Raw genomic sequence first — 16,208 nt, 5'->3', positions numbered from 1 at the left:
AGACCATGCAGTGACTTATCTCTATCTACTAGCCAGAGACAGATAACCATAGATGAGGTACTCTTAGGTAAAATATGGAGAATGAATCTTTCCATTCCTGTTTGTGGGTCCATATATATTTTTTTTTAGTATTAGCAAGAACCCTGAACAATTCTCTCCCAACTGTGTTTTTTAAAGACAGGATGACCGAAGTCTGATTGCAGAATCAAAATGATGGCACTTTATGGAATATAAGGGCTACAAAAGGTTTATCAAACAGTAAAATAATTTTTGCCGCTTAAAGGATGAATGCTTGGAAGCAGGAGGGAGATTTATTTTCTTTTTTTTCTAATTTAGGAAATGGGTTTAGAAGTTGTTTTCTTTCTATTTTGTGATTCTTCTCTCAGATGGCAACTTGGCCTGTCAGTTTTGTGTCGCTGCTTGTTTATGCCATAAATGTCATTTGGAATGACAACACTAGGAAAAGGTCAGGGCTATTACTGAACAAGCTTACCCCCTGGAGCCTAATACAGTCAAGACACTGTGATTCAACTGCTGGGAGTGGCTGAAGAGATGGCAGCAGGGAGAAATATTTAGGTATTTTTCAGTGCTGGTCCATGGAAATCATACCTTGGGGCTCAAAAAGGGACAAAGCCAAGAGCAGCCTTACGCGTTTGATTCAGGTAATGTATTCAGAAGAATTAACAGCAAGCTCCAGGATTTGAGGAGGCAAGCAGAGCTGTCTGTTTCTTTTTATTAGTGCATGGATGCTAAATACTGCTCAGAGAATGAAGTTTGATCAATAAATCATACCCTAGTTGTTGTTCCGCATTGGCTTCTTTGCCTGGACTGTTAGAAAAGGACCATGTGTTTGCCTTTTTTCTTTCCCCCCAGAGTAAAAATTCTTCAGTAAGTGAAACATGAAGGAAAGAGGAAATCAGCTCTAGCTAAATACTATTTGCTGTCATCTGTGGCTTAGGTAAATAACCTTGCATGTAGATAACTCCTGCGAAGGTAGGTAACTCTCTAAATAACAACAAAAACCCCAACACAAAACTGTAACAATCATACCAGTTGATCAAGAACCACCTAAGCAGGAGGACTAGAGAGGTTAGGTAATCCTTTCTTAGACCTCTTCAGATCAAAAATATTTGACTTGCCTATGGCAAGGCCAGGTAGGAAGTAATTTTTTGATATGCTGTCAGATAGATAAGAATTTTTTGTTAATCAGTTGTTTTCAGAACTCTAAGACTTCCATATTGGATATCATCTTTATAATAGAGTCCCTAAGAACATCATTAAGCTTAATCCAATGAAATTATTCATATTTTCATGTTGAAGAATGAGTGTGTCTGCCATCCTTATTTAAAGATACAGGAAAAGATAAAAGTCCTTCTCTTTAGGAATAACCCTTGGAAAAGCCATGAAATAAAGATGCCAAATACCTGCTGAAAGTTGTCCCAAAGCACACTTACTAGTTTTCTTTGAAGTAGTGAAAAGAAAAAAACTAAAAAATAAGCAAGCAAATAATCTTCTCATCAAGGAATGATGGAAATGTGAAGTTGTAAATACCTGACAAGTAACTTCTGGCTGTTTGGCCACTGGAATTCTCCTTGCTCACGATAGTAGAGAAAAGTTATCAAGAAAAAATGTGAAAACAGGTTTGTATGCTCAAAAGATTGTTTTCAGACTAAATGTTGGGAAGTGTTAGAAAGTTTTGTCTTTCTCTTGAAGCATTGGTTCACAAAATAAGTCATATTTTATATAAAAAATGTACTTTCACTTGTTAACAAAAATAAGGTGTAACAAAAAAAGTCCCTTTCAAACTTTCAGAACTTCTTTAATTGTCTCCCTCCTTTTAACTATTTTTTCTTTTTTAGACAAGAAAAAGATCCCCTAGTGTTTGACTTTAAACTGAATTTTCATTCCTTTATCAGATGAAGTCTTGAAATGATGCAAATTGCGCTACTGCAGCTATACTTGTATTTATTTGTTTCATTTCTATTTTATAAGCACTTATCTAGCAATCTTGGCATTTAATGTTCTATGAAAACAGCGCCAGAAATTCAGACCGATCCAGATCTACAAAACAAAATCTAAACTCACCATCAGTAATACAAGATCCATAAATACTGATAGTCTTGCTGTATAATAAATGGGAGGGTGAGAGGGGAAGAAAAAAAAAAAACAAAACCAAAAAACATCACAGGGGAATTAGTAATATCTCATTTATTATTCCATGGTGAAAAATGGAAACATTGTTAAGGGAGGTCTGACTGGTCCCATTTGTGGCACAAAGTTCCCAGTTCATTTTGCATGGGACTTTCAGCAAGGATTCCTTCTTTTTTGATAAAGACAAAAAGGGTGAGTCTTTCTGGACATTTATCTGCAACCATTCCCCCAGCTTTGATAGCCCTGCAGCCTTTAATGAGGAAGAAACACCAAGTGCCAGCTGGGGATTTAAGTCAGACCTTACAGCTAGCTTGCATGTGTTGTACCAGCTCAGCTATGAGGCATGCCATACCATGCCATAAGTGCTCTCGCTGTATTTGAACCCCCTGGGTTTGCTCCCCAGCAGTCTGACTGGATTAGGAAGGGAGTCAAATGCTGCTGTTGGTCTTATCAGAACAGATCTGAGTCCCAAATGATGAAAACATAAGGAATCAGGATCACGGTATTTTCCCTCGGTGCTCTTGTCATAAGCAATTGCTACAACAGAAAGAACATCAAGGGGCTGTGCTCTTACTGTGAGATATTCAGACCCCCCTTTCAATTTGGGCTGCTTTTGGGAGCTGATGACTGCCTAAACTCTTCAAATGGAAAGTCAGGGTGGATTTGCGTAGCGGGGGCAGCTCGGCAGAAGGTCTGAGAAACGGCCCTTTCTAGCACAAATCTTCAGTGGACCACTGTCAAGGAGAATAGAAAGGAATTCTTGCACATTACAAGCAAAAGCATCTGTCTCTTCAGTGTGGCAAGATGCAAAACCACAGCAAACGTGTCTGTTTTGATAAAAAGCATGGAACAATAGTTACACATTACTGCAAGAGGTTGGGGGCTGTGGGAATCAACAACTGAGCTGTCCCATCTCAGTCAGCATTGCAGGACTTTAATACATTCACTTGCTTTCCCCTCCCTACTGGTGTGCCCATAATTTCCATCTCTATGAAGCCAGGCATCAATAACAATGAAATTCATCAGGGTATATTTTGGAATGCTAAGTGATGAATTTTGCATCCAGGCAAGCAGCTCTCCATTAGAGTAAGTGGGAACTGGAAAAGTAGGACATTAACCTAACTGTAGGTGTTGTCTTAAGGTGCTGGAGAGGTAATACTCTTACAAGAGGCTTGTACCCTGTGTGATCCCAGCAAATAGAAATAGAAGGCAGGAAAGAGGAGAGCTGAGCAGTTCACGCAACCCTCCCAGTGCCTTAGTTTCCCCACTAAACAGAACCGTGCATGCCATACTCCAGAATTGTCTCCTACATTTCTTCAGGATATGCTTTTATCAGTCTCCATAAGCAGAAGCAACCTTTGAAACCAAGCTTAGGGGCAATTATCTGCACAGATTCAGACATTACAATTGCTGTATGTAAACTATCACCTTTCTTTCTTGCAAAACTGCAGAGCAGAAGAGCAAAGTATCTTAGGTATGGTGGTTGGCCAACAATAACCTAAAAAGACTGTAATCTCTGAAAACTAATATGGTGTACAGGGGCTGCATAGCAAGATGAATGAAAAGCTGTGTGGTGTGTGGAACGTTCGGAGGGAATTTTTTTTGTTGTTGTTGTTTCAAAAGGAGTTTTTTTTACCCCAGGCCAGAAGCCTTTGTGTCAGAGAGACTGTCTCATTTCTCTGCTCAAAGGCTGTCAGAGATGACTGAGATTTGAAAATGCTTTCTGATGTTCACGAGGTCAAGGGAGACAGAGCTGCCTACCATCAGTCGCTGCGTCAGTGGTGGGGTAGGAGGACACGTGAGAGGGAGAATGGAAAAAAAATAGTGAAATTATTATCTCTGGAGAACCAGATAAAACAAAATAAATAGTATAAAATACAGGGTAAAGAAAAGACACAGGTCAAACAGTCACACCAAAGTTTATGGCATTAGTATTCAGCTGGAATAAGGGAAAATATCTTGGTTCCCAACTGGGGATGTTCTGAAGAGAGGGAAAGTGACTGGAGGCAAAAGATATATTAATATTACTCCACTTAATCAATACATAAAATCCTCCAATGTGTTTTTTGTACAAGCCTGCTCTGCAAAGTTAACACCTGCAGTGTTTTCTGATTTCATCTAATTGTGCTTGCAATAGTTCAAATCAGGACTACCCAAACCAGCCAGGAATTGCATCAGGCCATGGGAGTGAGCAGATAGGCTGCCACAGATTGCACCCATCTTGCCCGAAATAAAGTGGGCCAATGCCACTGTCACCCTTAAAGATGTCCCACCTCACAAAGAAGCAGCACGAGGCTCCTTGGATCAACCTGGGACATTATAATTACTTGGTGATTTACAAAATTCACCAGAAAGCCTTGCATGCGGGATGCAATTCTCCATGGACCATGCTTCTACATGAGGATATCCAGCTGGGCTGATCTCAAATAACCTTACATCTCAAATCTGCTCAGAGGAGCAAGCATTTCTATAAGGCAATACATATCATCAGCTTTACAGTACTTGCAATGGTTTCCAGCATACCAGTACACACTGGTAGATGTTTTTATGACTGATTTCACAAAAGTATTAGACAAAAAGGGATGCCACTGTTTAAAACTGGAGACTTATATTGGCCATATCTTTCTTAATTTTTAGAGCTTTGATTTTAGTTAAAATTACTGACTTTTGGAAATCACAGGCCAGGTTTGAAAATGTCTAAGGAAGCTTTTAAGACATTGTGGACATCCCTTTCAGACCACTTTGCCCAAACATCCTAATTTTTGTTGTGTTGTTGTTTAAATTTTTAAAAAGTATATTTGAGTTTCACCATTCCCTTTATGGGTGTTGATGGTGCCCAGTTGTGCTGGTGGTGGCTCTTGAACTTGGCAATGTAACAGGTTGCAGTAGTTTATCATAGAAAGTGAAAAACAGCCACAAAGCACAGCAAGTTCTATAACAAATACCCTTCTGCAGTTTATTGCTTCAGTGTTTACTGGAACTGAGGCAGGCAAAGGATTTTATACAGGCAGCAAAATAAATAACACAGTTACAATAACCTGTGTCCATTTCTCCACTATGTTCCCCTTACAAGCAGGCAAAGATGGACTGGCTGATCCATGTGTTCTGGGCAGGAAGCACAGCTTCTGCTTCATGTCTGCTTGTAGTTTGCCCAAAATCTCAACCATTTATGACTGTGGTGCCACAAATCTTCTCCTGTTGCATGATTGTTGGAGCAAGCCCAGAGGAAGCCATGAAGATGATGAGAGGGTTGGAGCACATCTGCTATGAAGACAGGCTAAGAGAGTTGGGGTTGTTCAGCCTGGAGAGGAGAAGGCTCCAGGGAGACCATATAGCACTTCCTATACCTATAACAGTACCTAAAGGAGGCCACAAGAAAGCTGGCAAGGGATTTTTTACAAGGGCATGTAGTGATAGGATAAGGGGGGACGGCTTTAACCTGGAAAAAGGTATGACAGATATAGGAAAGAAATTCATTCTTATGAAGATGGTGAGACACTGGCACAGGTTGCCCAGAGCAGCTGTGGGTGCCCCATCCCTGGCAGTGTTCAAGGCCAGGTTGGACGGGGCTGGGGGCAGCCTGGGCTGGTGGGTGGGGTCCCTGCCTGTTTCAGGGGGTTTGGAACTAGATGATCTTTAAGGTCCCTTCCAACACAAACCATCCTGGCATTCTGATTCTTCAGTTTGCTACAGTGCCCAGTGGACCACAGGAGTTGCTGCCCACGGTCAGATGGCCTCTTATAGGCTCAGAGGGAAACTGATGACTGCTGGGATAACGGAAAGCCACCCTGGAAAGCTATATGCTTCAAAGGATCCTATAAGGAGGTAAAAGTCCTGTTTTATGACCCCTTCCTTGTCAGATGACACAACATTTAAGAAGTAGCCTGCATGTGTGTGACGGGTAACCATTTTGCTTTATAGATGAGAAGAAAGACAGGGAAGAAGGCATGTAAAATGAGTCCATATGTACCTGTTAACATTGCCTAGTCAGGTGTAACTGAGACCAAGGAAGATGACAGGGATCCGACCACAACATATTGCTGCACCACGTCCCAGTATCCATGCATGTCAGTAGAGAGGGTGTAGCAGGCAACAGGGACCTGACCACACATGCCGGCACTCACAGCTCCGCATTGCAAATCGAACCCCACCAAAGCCAGTTTAAGACATTTCGACTCTCAGATCCCATTAATAGAGACTCATTGCAGTCTCTGCTTTCCCTAAAGATTAGTATTCCTTTAATTTTGTCAAATCAGCTGTTCGGAGGGTTGATAACTCACCCTGGATCAGTGAAATAATCTGGTTTTAAACAATGCTTTCCTCCAAAGACCTTTAAATATTTTTGTATGTGTGTGTGCTTGGGTTTAAGTTGGCCGTTTCACAGCTCTGGTTCGATGGTAGGCCAAATATAGCCTTAAACCAGTATAGCTGAGTGGGAGCCAATCTTCAGGGCTCATAATAGTTTTGCTTTAGATAAGGAAGGAGGCTCCCTCTCAAACTCTACCTGATCAGGTGATGTGGAGCCACAATTATTTCTATATTAATAAATGTGGAGAACAATTGGCTCTGTATTAATACAGTAAATAGTGCCAGACCCATTTCACACTAGAACCAGGTGGCATGGGGATGATCTATGTCCATATATACTATTAAACTGTCTGGACCTCCAAAACTGAGTGGCTGCATCCAGGCTACCTACCGGGAATGGTCTCTGGACCATGCCAAGCCCCAGACTGTGTCAGGAAATCATTCAGAGCAATGCTAGCTGGACTACACAAGGACAAGTACAACTTTTCATCTCTATGCCGATGGCCTGTAACTATTTAATTTGCTATTACACACATAGTCTCAGAGCTTAAAATTGAATTCTCCCAAAGCCTGTCTTTATGGCCTAACAGTACAGTTTATTGTACATTTTCTTTGCGGTTTTCTTTTTGCTTTTCACAGTCATTCAGTCTGAGGTACTGAACCTGGCTACTTGTTCCCATCATATCGCCATTTACTTTCCTGCCTACCACCAATTCTGCCATTAAAATTATTTGTGTGTTATATTTGTGTGTAAGTGGTATCAGTGAAATGACAGCAAGAGAGATAAAGACAGCAGGCCTCAGCATTAGTCATTTGCTTGCATTAATTTATATATTTCAAAGTGAAGGCACCATACATTAAATCTCAAGGTGGCTTCCTGATCATTATTTTGTCCTAACAGTAGGAACGCTAAATAATCCAGTGTATGACCTAAACTGAAGCGAATGCAGGAAGGGATATTGCATCTATGTTGTCACCAAGGAAACAAGAAGTAATGACAATTTTCACCAGCTGAGCACTCACCTCTACGCCTTTAGTTCACCTGGAGGTAGCAACCTGGCATTTTCATTAGGGATGGGTAAAGTAGAAGGTATAAAAATAGCAGTAGAGAGAAAACTATAAAAAAACAGGGAGAGAGAAAATAAGAGATAAATATATTCTTTCCCATCTACTTGCATAATTGCAATAGAATAGGTTATTATAAACCAGGGGTGACTGTGCCCTGCAAAAGTGAAATCCTTTAGTTCCAAGAAACTCAGACCTGCAAAGACAGTTGGGTACTACCCAGTTAGGTACCACCTGGGGTAGAGCTCATGGGAATTCCTGAGGCAGAAGCTAAAAACACCTTTGGAGATTTGGACTAAAAATTCTATTCCCTGTTAAAGAGAAGTAAACAAAGAGGAATAACTTTTACAATCGGGGACTGACAAGAAGTTCCTAAATCTATAATCATCTTAGAGGTGTAAATTCAAATACTACTCAGTTCACACTCTCTTTTCTTTAATTAGACTTATAGATAAATAAAGATAAATGTGATTGTTTATTTGTGTCTAAAATTTCCATTTGTTTCAAACTCCTTTAATTACTGCTTCAGTGATTATGAGATAAAGATTTGCTTCTTACCTTAAAAAAATCATCAAAATGAGCTTAAAACACAACTCTCCTCCTTTCCTGGGAGAAAATCCTTCTTAGGTGTTTTCTGCATCTACAGGCTCTGGGACTTATCTGTGCTTATGAGGAAAGCAATTTTCTCCTTCTAACAAGATTTTACTCTGGAGTGAAATATATTTTATTTGGGATAGTTTTAGTTTATATAGCTACAATAAGCTTCCACCTAATTCTTTCATTTTATTTGTATTTTTTAGGTGGTCTAGAAGTACTTATCCAAGTCATTTTAAAATCAAGCAAACAAAGACATAAACAATTTTCATGTAGCATTGTATTAAGAAGAAAAAAAAAAAAAAAAGAAGAAGAAAAAGAGCATCAGAGAAAGCAAGTATCCAGCAACAACAACTTGGAGTAGATTTACAGTTCTTCAGCCTTTGCTCTAGCCCTGGAGCCTGATGGGACGCTGGTGTCCTTGGAGGAATGGTAGAAGGAATTGCTAGGGGCCAATTGCTGATTTTATCATTCAAACACAAAATTTGTTACACCACTTTATCGGTCACAGGGAAAGCAATTATAGTGTGGTTCAATTTTCCACTCAATGACTGTACTGGGGATCAAAGTCAGTTTTCTATGATGGAGAAAAAAATGTTTTGCTATTTTGTTTGTTACTTAAAAATAATAATAATAAAATGCTTGCACTTCCAGTACAATACCGTGTTTGCCTATGTGCCTTTTTTCTTTCTAGAGATAGAGCTGATTATTTTCATTTTTATTTTGTTAAATAATCAGAGGGGTTGGTGGTGGTTTGTTGATTTTTTTCTTCTGTTTCTCTCCTCGTCATTGACTAAAGTCATTGCAATGTAAAAATGAAATTGTCATGCTTAAAAGCAGTACAGCATTGGAACTTTAATCACAAACACTGGGGGTAAAATAGTCTGTATGACACATTTCTTAATATGAACTGTTTTGTTTTGGCACTCTTTCAAACAAGAAAGATATTCAGTGTGCGCTTGTAATTTTATATCTTTAGCCATCTAGTGTATAACTGTCGCTGCGATACAAAATTCTTCAGTTTCATGTTATAACACAATACATCTGCAAAAGCAAACAGATATATTTGGTGATCATGCAAAAAAAATAGGAGTCCACTGTAACAAATAAGTTACCCACAGATCTCCCTTAAAAAAATAATAATTAAAAAAAAAGATTTTTCTTTGAAAAGACAAAAAATATAAGGAATCAGAATGGACAACAACAGAGGAAGGAAAATATATTTCCTCAAATGGAAGTGTAGTAATCAAACATACACAGAGCTTTTATCTATAAAACTCTTTACAAATGTTAACTAATATAACCTTCAGACACTCCCGTGCAGTAAGAATTTGAGCAGTAAGAGCACAATATTGCCACAGAAGAGAAAATCACATCAATTATTTAGACAAACATTTTAATCACTCGTTTTTAGAAAGCAAAACAGAATTTCCTAAAGATTTTTTCTTCTTCATTCACAGGTTTTTTTCTTTTTGAACTGGTTTAACGTAATCTTGCTTCTTAGAGTGGCTACATAAAATAACATCTCAGACCAAGGCACAATTTCTGTTCCTCAGCTCAGTTTTTTTGTTGTTGCTGTAAAATTGCCTCTTTCTACCAAAATCAGATTTGTCCTTGCTAAAAGTAGTCTCTGTTCAGTAGGAATCTATATGGCTTCTTCTATCAAGTATTCACTTTGAATGTTACCTATTGCAGTCAGAGAAACTTTCTATATTATTACAGTTAAGTAAATGCTGAAGTACCTTATTATACTAAGCACAGAAAGCAATACCCAGGGGAAAAATAATTAAAATTTACCCCATTTCATTTTCAGAATGATAAGAAAAAGATAAACAAACTTCGGATTTGGGAGGGAGGGAGTGGGCTTTTTTTCTCTTGTGATGTCTCCATCAGTACTGTGGTTCATGGTTGATGAGACATTTGGTGAATGAGTTCCAGGACCCAGTTTACTGAGCACCATCTGTGAGATAGCGCACACTACAGCTTCTGTTGACAGGATGTGAACCCTTCAACAACCCAGAGAAAGGTCTCACATCTCACCACTCAGCCTAAAGGTTGAACAACAAAGATCACACAACGTGTCCTGGATACAGCATGGATACAGAGTGATTTCTCTCCTCTTGAATCAAGGGCTCTTTGGTGGCTTTTTCCATTAAGATGCTGGAAAAAATTCACAGTCAAGCATCTTCCAGCTTTTATCTGAGCTTCTCTACTATGGCTTTTGGATCTTCTGACCAATTGTTTACAGTTCAGACAACAGATGTTCAATAGAGCTGGAGAAAAAATCTATAATAATAATCCTCCTACCTCCAAAATTGTCGGGAATTGTTGAAAACTTCCACTTGCCTTTTGAATAACTTTTAATATTTTTCTTCAAACCATCATATATATTTATTCACCGCATCCCTATAGTTTTAATCAATATAAATGGTAGAATCACAGACTTTTTAAAGGGTTTTGTGATGGGTTAAAGAAAATATGTTCCTTTTTGAAGAATAATATTTGCTTGAAACATTTTGACTAGCTCTACCACTCGGATCCTATGGAGAGCATCCTCTTGAAAAATTCCCAATCTACCCTCACCCAGAAACAATGCGGATCTTGACATTCAGTAACTACTCACAATGCTTTTTCATACACACACAAATGCACATGTATGTGCATTTGTGCACTAACCCATGTGCTCTGCATTCCAGCCACACCAGAGAAGGGACAGCAATAATACTTTTTCAGAGCAGTCCATGGGTTCCTTCTAAATTCTACACTAGGAACGGTCATAACAATAGTTCCTACTTTTTCTGTTGTGTTACATATAAGAAAGCAAAAGAAAATCTTTAAGAGAAGGAGAAAGAGGAGCAAAGAAGAAAGAGATAGAGATAAAGATGAGATAGAGATAGAGATAGATGGAGATATAAGAAAGAGAAAGAGAAAGAGAAAGAGAAAGAGAAAGAGAGAGAAAGATGAAATCTCAGGAGGTTAAATGTGACCTGCAAGCAATACAGCTCAGTTTGAAAAACCTGCTTCAAAATGTTAGCTCTGAGTTAATACTTGACAAATCCAGCTCCTGTAAGAGCAAAGAAAAATTCATTCCCAGGCATTGTTTGAGAAACCCAATTTTGTTTAATATATTTGCTTGCTTAGAGTAAAATAAAAATAAAAAAACCATTGCTTTGTCCTCCCCAGCTATAAAAGCAACCAGACAGCTCCACTCTGAAAAATTCAAATTAGCAGAAGGTTTCTCACACTTGGGAGGCTGCAGCCCTGGCCTGTAGTCAGAGATAAATTTTTCAGTAAACCTGCACCTAGAGTGATTAAGGGAAGCCTCCCAATTTACTCTGTCACAGATGAGCTGATAACACAGCAGAGTTGCCTTTTTGCTGATGCCCAGAAATGCCATGCAGGGGAGGAGGAGCAATGGGGTAGGAAAAGGAAGAGATCAGGGATGTGAGGAGCTCTCCAGCTGGGGAAAGAGAAACCAGGTTTACCCACCTGACTGCATGTAAAGGGATCAGTGCTGGCCTGATGGATGCTACCGAGTCTGCTTGCCCATGTCTCATAAATAGTTTTGAAGATTCCCAATAAACATGATGAAATTAAATCTACTGCAACAGTTAGAAGCAAGAGGCAAATCAACCCTCAACCCAACAATAACCATAAACTGCCAGAAATCCATCACTTTCTTTTCAATCCTTTGCCTTCCTCTTCCTGCTTCCTAATTTTTGGGTTCACATTTCCCCTTTGAGATTTTGTTTTGAAGAAAATGTCCATTTTGTAAAGATATGAGTCATTTCAGAGACTTTCTTATTTTTAAAAGATTAATTACTATGGAAACAACTTGCTATGGAATATGATGACGCAGGCTGAGTTTTTAAGGAAAGGGTCAATTGCTTTAACTCCTGAAAGAAGTGTTGGGGGGAAAATGTACATATAAATGTTCTAGTTTAAGCAGGAGTGCTGGATGTAGGGCATTGCTGGGAGGTGAGACTTCCTCATCTGAAGTGGGAGGTTTTCTCAATTATCCTCTTTAGGGATCCAAGGGATTTGTGCAGTGAGCAAATGCATCTGGCATGCAAGATCACATGCAGAGACAAAAGATTATAGAACAACTGTAGCAGACATATGAGATGATGGAAGAGACACACGGACACAGGTGTTGTGATGGGACACATAAGATTGTAGTTGACAACTGAAACTCTGCTCCATAAAGAAGAGTGGATGACATGTCCAGTGTGGTCACAGAGACAGTTTGATTACCATAACAGTTTTCCAGACCCTATCCTTTTTCCTTTAATTTTCTTTAATTTGTGAATGACTGTGCCAGCCTCTGAGGGTCAAATTGGTGAGCTCCAGAGATAAAAGCAACGTTCTCCAGAGCACAAGCTTCAAAAAGCATCTTTCTGAGCTGGCAGGAATAACAAGCTCTCTGAAGCATCACAGAGAGTGGTCTGTCTGAGACAAGTATTTCTCCTCATTGTCAGCTGAAGAAGTCAGCTTGTAATGGTCATGATTTAAATTAGCCTGTGTACTATAACGGAGAAGGAGCTTGATTTTAACAGATCGTTACAGAAAGGTAGTTCAGCAAACTGGTTCTCACCACCGCAGCTGGGAGGGCTGACTGCAGAGGGGCTGACAGTGAGTTTGCATTCAACACCTGATTCTTTGGAAAGTGGGCAAAAGTAACCAATGTGTAATTTTTTCTCTGAATGTCGTAAATGGAGAACTATTGTTTTCAAATTTTTCCACAAGCAAAAGTGAGAATTATATTACAATGGGTGATTTCATGGTCCATTGATTAGACAATAATTTGGAAATTCTGGGTTCAAATATCTGTAGCTGAAAGCTGATAAATATGTTGTTAATTCTTTCTTGTGTTCTCCTCAAGAATACAACAGGGCAATAAAATGTTCATTCTTGTACTTTATTGCTAGTATGTCAGTCTTACTCTGTGTACTAGTAGGAGCACATTTGCATTCCCTTTTCAACAAAGGCCCAAAAGAAAGTTTTGTGGCATTGTTTCTTGTTTCATACAAGCCTTATGATAGAAATATACAATATTGTATTTTATAGAAAAGAAATGCTAATGTTTGATGGCAGTCCTTTGACAACTTGTCATGTTTCAATCTAAATTAAAACCACATCTGACACACCACAAACCTTGTCTTGATCTGTCTTGTTTGGATAGTGCCAGTCCATGATATGACCTGAAATCCATTCCTTGAGGTCATTTAGACAGACTCATTGAAACAATATATACTGGCTTCATATATTGGCTGCTGGTCAATGAAAACTCTGTCTAATGTGGCACTGGAGACTCTATCCCTGCCTCAAAGTAGTAAATGGATTTGATTTGGGGAAGGGAGGGAAGGGAGCAGAAAGCCTCTCAAAGGGAAAGTTCAGTAATATGGCCCTGCCTCACATGAATAGTCCCTGTGGAGCACCTCCTTTTCTCACATGGATGAGCACAGATAAGGATAGCTCAAAGTTAGAGAACACCTGACTGGAATGATACAAGTCTTGTTTTTCTTCCCTGGGTTTGCTACTGTGTCACCTTAGGAAAAGGCCTTAAAACAGTTACATGTAATTTTTTCCAGGTGGAAAAAGTGGGAGAACCCCTCTTTTCTGTGCTTCAGTGGATTCACTCCAACAGCTAGGCGCAGCAACACTGTGAACCCTTGCAAAATTGTTCAGATGATTTTCAGATGAGTATAGTACCTATCTTCAGAGTGCTAGGGAAAATACTAAGCAAAAGCAAAATCCCTAGACCTTTATTGCCAACCCTCTCTCTTGTCCTGAGAACTGTGAGGTCTACTATAAGTTAACTCAAACTAGTTTATTTCTCCTTGGATACCTACTGTGGCTTCAGGAAATGAGAATTACCTCTATACCAGTAAATTAAACATGCCTAGACTAATTCTCTATCTCTGAGGCCAGCTAGCACAGAATGAGCCACATTCAGCCTCTTGAACTCCCTCAACTTCTCGAGGAAGGAGAATGCACCTGAAATGCCTGCTGGCATGGGTCCTTGGCTTTCTAAAGATTTGGGTGAGGGCTAGGGCCCGGAGCCAAATAACCTCCCATATGCACAGTTTAATGGTATAGATTATCAAGTTTCAGTGTTTGGGAGTATTTCCTGGAGCTGTTTAATTTATTGAGACAGATCACAAGAATCCACTCCTCCAAGCATTCTGCCAAGGAGAGTACAAGTAAGCAGTCATGGGAACGGAAGGGAGACTCTGATCCTTCAAATAAAGCCTGTGCCTTTGTGATCCTAAATTGTCACTCTTCCTTTCCGCTGGATCCCTCCTGCCTTGGCTCTACCCTACCCATCCCACCAAGGCTGCTGAAGGGCCACTTTCATACTTAACCCCCACTGGGATAAGAGTGAAGGATTCACAGGTCCTCATGCCACAAAGACGCATTAGGTTGCCTAATCCAGTTTCATTATATTAACACCCTTGGAAGGTATTAACATTTCACTGGTCTCAGTTCAGTGACAGGTGCCTTGATTAAAGCTTCTTCAGAAGGTTATCTACACCTGATCTGAAGACACTGAATGCTGGAAACTCCATCCTTTGCCCTGGCAATGCGTTCCAGTTCCACATTGCCCTCACAGTTTAAAATGTGTGTCTAATTTTTCATTCGAATTTCTCTGCTTCCAGCTTTCAGCCACTGGATTTTGTTATGCCTTTACCTGCCTGATTAAATAGCCTGTTAGTTCAGGGTACTTTCACCTTGAAAAAGTAGTGCTGCTATGTCTTCATTTTCTTTTTGATAAGTCTGGGCTCTTCAAGCCCCTGATGATAAGATGTTTTCTCCCTCCTATCTGGGAGCAATTTTCCAATGTATTTTTCCACTAATAAGGACATGAGAACACCTGTATTGTTGACTCTTTTTCCTCTTGCTTACTAGTCCCCTATGGTGGTGGGCAGTATCTAGTAGGCATGTTAGCCTTTCCAGACTTGGAACTCCATCAAAAATATCACTAAACTGGTATTGCCTACTGGAATTCCTTTATATTGACATTCCAGTCCACTGTAGTCTAGACCAGTAAACTGAGCAGTGGCAGAGCGTGGGTGTAGGCTCTTGAACTCTACCATCCGTGCTGCTAAATTGTTAAACGGTTCCCTGCAACGCTTTTGGCTTCCAGCACAACTCCTAAGTGGACTTTGGGGTTAGCACAGCCTTTCACAACAGGCGGTATGGACGCAACCAACCATTTTGGAGACTGAGTTTAGTAGTACGGAGGTGGCCAACTATGCCAGATGCCTCCAGATGGTAGAATAGGACCTGGCACTTATACAGATACAGGCTAAAAGCTCAGGTTCCTTTTCAGAGATCCCTTTGATAGCTATTCCAGGTAAAACAGCTCTGCATATTGCAGACAAAAATATATTTATTTCAAGCTAATCAAACCTAGTTGGGAGACTTGGTTAGAAACAGAACTCTAGGGATTTAGGAACTCCAAAAAAAAGCAAAATGCTAGTGACTTGTCACAACTAACTTTCACAGTTGAAAATCACTGTCTTGAAATGAATTAAAAGAACTGAAACAAGCTGCACATTAAAAGGTCTTTTTACAGGACAGTCAGACACCAATTCCGCATGTTCATTATATCAAACTCCTGTGAGGAGATGAGTGGAGTGGATATGGGCACAGCCAACTGTACCTCTTTCACACGGAAGACAAGTTGCTTTGAAGGATTTGCACATGTGAGAGTCAAAGCAGGTTGTTGGGGTGGGAAATGGGAAAGGGATTTTAATTCTTGTATTTCCACTTCTATACTCCACACCTCCCCAGTGCCTATTTTCACTCTGAATGAGGGGAATTGAGTAGGAGAATGACCATGGTGAATTCAAACTTTCTGATATCGTGCTTTTGCCAGAGATTATTTCAAGTGTTAATACACTTCATTGTGAATGAGTCCTCTAACTTCCTGCTTTGTTTTCTGTCATGATTTGGATCACAACAGAATTAACAAGACATCTTTGCACTCCTTTCCTGGTATGCATTTTCTGTAGGCACAGAAACTCTTGCCAGTGATTTGTCTTGTCAACTTCAATGGCTGAGACTTTCCTCCCAGAAGCAATCCC

Source organism: Falco peregrinus, chromosome 7 (assembly GCF_023634155.1).
Source record: "Falco peregrinus isolate bFalPer1 chromosome 7, bFalPer1.pri, whole genome shotgun sequence".
Taxonomy (NCBI): Eukaryota; Metazoa; Chordata; class Aves; order Falconiformes; family Falconidae; genus Falco; species Falco peregrinus.
This window is presented reverse-complemented; position numbering follows the sequence as displayed.